Genomic DNA, 6,830 nt, shown 5'->3' on the forward strand with positions numbered 1-6,830 from the left:
GATGATGTCTCCATGTTTCTGGGTTTCACCGCGTGGATTTTCTTTGTGATGACAGTTTCTCCGGTATTCCAACCGGCGTCTTCAGGTCGATGCAGACGCAGGTTGGAATACCGGAGAAACTGTCATCACAAAGAAAACCCACGCGGTGAAACCCAGAAACATGGAGACAATATCTCGTATTCTTTAAATAACTTTTATCAAAATGCGGCTGATTCCACATTCAAGTCTCCTGTTGATACGTAAGTATGAGTCATCATGTGCGTTTAACAGAGGAATAGTGTAATTACTTCCAATGCTGTGTTCAAAGAGGTCCTCTGACCTCAATTTGTACATGAACATTCCAATTATATTTGTACATAAGATCTTGCCTTTTTTCTACATTTTAAAATAAGAAACGCGCCTATCCCTCTGTGGAACTTTATTGAAGAGAGCGGGGGAAGCCCGCTGGGAGCGGGCGCAGTACGCTCGTTTTACTTAATTGAATTAATATTACGTATAGAATAGTGTGAGGATTAATAAAATATCCCTCAGAAGGCTGTAAAAATCACCATTTTGAACCATTTATCATAATTTATTTCTGGCAGAGGGCTTCCCGCATACCCTAGCAGGTATGCCACACCTCCGCTCCCCCCAGTATTAGTTGCGTCTGAAACCTCCCATAGCCTTAATTCCTAGCTGCGCCCCTGTCATCTGGTGCCATGAATGATTACTCCGAAGACACATCTTTCAAGTAAAATTAAATTTCTCTAAAGAACATGTATTCTCCATGAATTGCACGTCCTTCGCTCTAGGGTTGAAAGGTTTTGCGGCAATCAAGGGAAAAGTTTAAGAATAAATTAATTGGCGAAATTAGGAATTTACAACGCCCTAGTCTTTGTGTTGTCATTTACGATTTTGCTGCTTTTTGTAGTGATTTAATCACGTATGCGAACATAGTACAATTTATAACATGTATATTTAACTGTATAACAAAATTTTCTCTATAGAACGACAGTATGGACCCTTTTGGCAATCAAGGTGGTTAAGAGGTGCCTACATAGTATGGAGGCAACAAAGGTATCATCACTGTTCAACAATCCTAAGGTTAGTTTGATGCAGCTCTCCACTCAATTCTCATATCAGCTTATCTTTTCATATTTCATCTCTTTCACGCCCTTCTTTATCTGTTCCATATATTTCATTTGAGGTCTTCCTTTTCCGCTCTGGTTATCTATTTGTCCCTCGACGACTGTCTTCATCAGGTCGTCATGTCACAAGATAAGGCCTATTAGGCTGTTTCGTTTTTTCATCAAGGTTTTCACGAGGTTTCTCTTCTACTCTTGTTTACTTACTTTACTTAATTTTCTACAAATAAAACCATTTATTCGATCAGGATTTCTATGTTATTACTTAAAAACCACACTGTTGATGTAGTAACGCTGGCTGTAGTAAGTTGAGGTGTTTGTTATGAAAACCATTGAAATTAAGGAGAACCAATAATTGATTACTCTAAACACTCGCCAGGGGGGGCTCTTACCACTTGTGAACATAGAAACCGTGCTCGAATATAGTAGTAACTTTTGTAGAAAATAGTACCTTGACATGTCTTATTACATTTTCATTTTGGACGTTGAGATTACATTTTCATTTTGGACGAATTCCACTCCATCTCGCGAGTATCTTAGTATTTACAGTCAAACCTGGATAAGCGAGAACTTGATACGTGGGAGACCACTACAAGTGAGACTAATTGCATGGCGCACTCATTTTAACCCTCGAAATCCTCTATAAGTGAGAATCTAGGAACCTCTCTAACAGAGAGATGTTTTGACTGAATTCAGATGAGGAAATATGTGCACGCTGTCAGACTCAATACGGAATGACGGGAAACCTTTGTCACACCCCCTTTAGATTAGTATACATTTTAGATAACGTTGATTTGAAAGGAACACATTATTCATGACTCTTAACAATTCCTAGCACAAACTTTCACGAAATTTTGGAGAGAAAGGCACTGACATTTTTTCGTAGAATATTTCAAAAGTTGACATTGTTTAATCTTCGAATCCAGTGAATTATGACATGCTTGTATAGAGTCAGTTCAAAAAGGTAACAATCTATTTTTGATGAAAGAAATGAGATAAAAAACATAATAATAACACCACAAGAGAATCTCAAAAGACATCGACTGATTTCTTAAAGTGAGCATTGTTAATATTGTGAGTAAACTTCTCTCGGGTTTCTCACCGGGTTACAGGCTTCATAATGCCCGACGTTTCGAGCTCCGACTCGGCGCTCATCATCAGGGTTACTGGATGCTGTGATGCGGGAATGGGCCTGCTTATATGCTGCCCTTCTCCGGTCAGGTTCCTCGGGATTGGCTGGTAGTTTCCCGCCTGGTGGTGTTTCTCCAATGTATTGCGGTTAGGCATACATTGGAGAAACTGGCCGCACCATCGAAACCAGGCTTAAAGAACATAAGCGGCATCTGAGGCTTGGTCAGCTAGAAAAATCTGCCATTGCTGAGCATAGTGTCGAACACGACCATAAAATTCAATTTGAAAAAAACAGAGATACTTTGTCATGCCAAAAGTTTTTGGGACCGTCTCACCAAAGAGGCCATCGAAATTAAACTGGAGAGGAAGAACTTTAATCGCGATTCATGGTATTCCCTTAGCAGCACTTGGAAACCCGTTCTGAAAAAACTGACCGAATACAGGAAAAGGACAATACGACGGACAGACCAATCCGGAGTCAACACCACCAGGCGGGAAACTACCAGCCAATCCCGAGGAACCTGACCGGAGAAGGGCAGCATATAAGCAGGCCCATTCCCGCATCACAGCATCCAGTAACCCTGATGATGAGCGCCGAGTCGGAGCTCGAAACGTCGGCCGTTATGAAGCCTTTAACCCGGTGGCAAACCCGAGAGAAGTTTACTCACATCATTCGCCGGGAAAGCATCAAATCTTTCTTCATTGTTAATATTTAAAACTTTATATATAAGTACATACAAAATAAGTATATAATTGTTGACCACAGGGATTATTTACAAGTGTAAGAATAGAGCTCACGCCAGACAATAATGGTTTAAATAGAAAATTGCCCTCTGCAATAGATGGAAAATCTAGTATTTCGAGGGTTTCAGACGATTTTAGAAAGCGTTGATTCTATGAGTATTGGTATACATCTCGTCTCTTTCACCCGAAACATTCATATGAATCAGTCAGTGGTCATAAGTGACTTTTATAGTATAGAGATGTTGGGTCTACAAAGCGTTTATAAAAGAGCGGGGTTGGAAGGAAATTGGTCAAAAGCTTAAGTCACCCTTCAATTAAGTTCAAGAAACAGAAAGCAAAAATTATGAAGGAATCCCTCCGGTATAGAGGAATAAAAGAATGGAATGACCTAAGTACCTGAAGAATTTTTGAAGATCTTCTCCGCAAACATTAAAATTTCTCGAGTAAGTCTTCCTCGAGTCTTGGTTGATGATTCATCAGGGGGAGTTGGAATTTAGTTCAACTATCATATATTAGTAGTGTAATGCACGTATTAGTGTATTTTTTAATGTTGTTTTGGTTTATTTTCTGTTCCTTCACTTTGCTTATAGGTAGGCTTTTCATTCACTTAAATTTTAATTCTTATGTTGGCACTAGGCGACAACCTACTTGTAGCTATACCTATGCATTCAATAAAATGTATTCAATGAAATGAATATCGATGTGAGTTCTAGTGAATATTTTCTCATTTAAACGTATATATCGTCGTTACAATCGTCGAGGGACTAGTACATGTTAAGAGCGGTAAAAGAAGGTCTCGAATGAAATATATGGAGTACGTGAAGAAGTATGTGAAAGAGAAGAAATACGTAGGTGTAAAAAGATTAGCTGATGGGAGAACTGAGTGGAGAGCTGCGTCAAACTAATCTTAGGATTGTGGAATAGAGATGATGATGAAGATCTGTCTTCTAATTTTAGAATGTCTTTCGCGTAACTTTCTCTGTTGACGATTGTTTTTGCCTCTTCCATCATGAGCTATTAAGCGTTCTAGATAGCATGGTTCTATCATCTCTATGCATTTTTATGTCCCTAGTTTGACGTCGCTCTTGGCCTCATCTCCTCCGCTGGATGTTAATATCTTTTCTGTCATAACCCGACATCTTCAGTTTTGCATTGAAGGACAATTTTTCAGCAAACTGATAGGCTATTGATATACTAGTCTCTCAATCAGGTGCAAACCCATATTTTTCCAGGCGTTGATTATGACTGACAAGTCGCTTTTCCTGCTCCATGCCAAATGGACCTAAAGAAACTTTTGCTTGCATTACCCTCTTCCTGCATCGGTGAAGAGTCTGAGAGGGGACTAGAAGTACCTCGCAGCCTCACTTACTCCGCTATCACCTGCTTTCAGCCTCGTGAGAGTTTCTTTGAATTGCTCTTCGGCATGATCAAAAGTGAAATTTTTTTCAAAAACAATCGATTGAATCACTCAAGTGAATAGTGAGCGATGATCGACATCACCTAAACGAACGACTTAGTCAATCACTGATGGAGATGGGATTTAAATATTACGCTGGTCAGAGGGAGGCAGTGATGAGAAGAGAGATGTGCCATCTACAACAAGTGATTACCTTCAGAAGATGATGATGAATCTGTTGCTATTGGTTCTATCATTATTTATTTTGTAGACAAAGAGACCTTGCTGATTTGTTTATGCTGTAGGCAATAAGTAATGAGCTAAGATTGTAAGGGGCATGGCATAAAAAGCTGTAATAAACTGATTCGATAATTGTGGAAATTGTCTCCATACCCATCTCCACAAATCAGACTGTATAAAAGCAATTAAAAAATTAGGAGGCACTTTTCACTTCTACTCACTTTTCACTTTTTACTTCTATCCTGTGGCGGATCCAGGATAAGGACAAGGGGGGCTAAGTAGGCTAAAATTCCAGCAGTAGTGGGGTCGGAAAAAATTACCATTCTATCCAATTTATCCCCCCCATAGATCCCCCCGATAGATCAGCCACTGCTTCTATCGTATTTGTTATAATTAATTGAAAACAATACAGGTAGGGCATCTATGCCTTAAGATAGCACTGGGGCATCTATCCCGAGGAGAGGTGGGGCTCTCCTTTCTCTCTTTCCCTCTCTTCTCTTGTCTCTCTTTTCAGTACGGGAGTGTTGCCCTTACAGCCAGCGGGCCAACACATGGTCTAACATGACTTGTCACTAGTTTTGGGCATTTGATAAACATGCTGCTACAAGTTTTCACCCGTTAATTCAAAGTATTCAAACATTTTAACTGATGCCGACCAGAACCATTATGCTCTACCTTATAACAGAGCGGAAAATTCGGAGTCTCACTTGAAATGATGTTCTAAAGTAGCGTAAAAAAAAACGAATCACCGCGAAACTTTTGAGGCTTGATATTAGTTGTCAAACTAATTGACGGACACCACCAGCAGAGCAATCTGATGGTTTGTTTTCAAACTACCACGATCTCTCCCGGTGGGGCATCTCACCCGGACTTACTTTATGACTTCGATTGTAAGGAAAATCACAGCATTCCAAAAGCAGGTTTTCGAATGGCAGTGAAACTTGATGTTAGCTGTGAAAAATATTGGAGAAACGAAATTCAGTTAATTAAAACAATTGAATTTTTGATAATGCTCATCTGTTTGAATTTGGGCACGAAAATCGTCTGACAGACAAAGCGGAAAATAAAATGTTAACTAAGAATGCAACATGGTAGGGTAGTTGTGGAAGAATGTAATGAATAAGTCCAGACTAGGGATGAATCGATCCCAAATATCGATTCTCGATTCCACTGATTCTCGAGCACAGATTGGAATCGAGAATCGATCACCTAAAATCAATTACGATTCCAGGAAGATAAATATTTTGATATTAAAGAATAAGCTCTGAGGCATAAAGGCCACACTTGAGCCATTGTAAATCATTAAGTCAACAATTGTTTGTCTGAAGCAGTCGAGGTGTTTATTATTTTGTTGAAGCTGAGCTGATGTGAGAAAATTACTAGAACATTAACTCGCTATTTTTATAAGTTAACTTTTGGGGTCACTTAATTATCTTTGTTATTTTATTCCATTATAATACTGAATTTAAATTACATCGATGCTACTGGAAAGTAATACCCCACCTGTTAGCATGAATTAGAATTGGGATTGAAGTCGATTCGAAAAATGGAGCTAGAATCGGAATCGAAAAAATATATCAGTACATTCTCTTGTAAAGGTCGCCTTTTTTAATCTGCGATTAGTATACTAGGTGACCTTGAGTCAAGATCAAGACTCGAGACCTCTTCTGAAAACTTATACCTAACACCACAGTCAAAATTATTGAAATCCTGTCTGATCAAACAAAGCCTCAGACTAAGGTCGTGAATTCGAGATCTGGGTATTATCATGTGTTTTTGGAAATGGCATTTCATACCGGACCTAGAACCATCGAAATCAAGTTATATTGTATGGTCTGAACCCCCGCCGAAACCATGGTAAATCTAAGCGTCCTGTATTCGCAGCTGGTAGAGCACACGGCTGGCGACCGGGAGGTTCTGGGTTCGATCCCCAGTTAGGCCGCATATTTACCCTCGGATATCTGACTTTTTCCATCTATCAAAGCACCGTTGTCCTACATCTGTTTTCTATTGTATGCTTCTAACTCTTTTCTTTCCAACTGTATGATTTTATTCAAATATTTGCGCTTAAGCCGTCGAGTGAATGTATGAAGGAGTATGGTCTTGAAGATAACGCTTCTTGCGGTGGCACTTAGATGAAATAAATAAATAACAAGACGACTACACACTTTTAATGTTATTAAACTATTCACCGG

Source organism: Ischnura elegans, chromosome 2 (genome assembly GCF_921293095.1).
Source record: "Ischnura elegans chromosome 2, ioIscEleg1.1, whole genome shotgun sequence".
In the NCBI taxonomy this organism is placed as follows: Eukaryota; Metazoa; Arthropoda; class Insecta; order Odonata; family Coenagrionidae; genus Ischnura; species Ischnura elegans.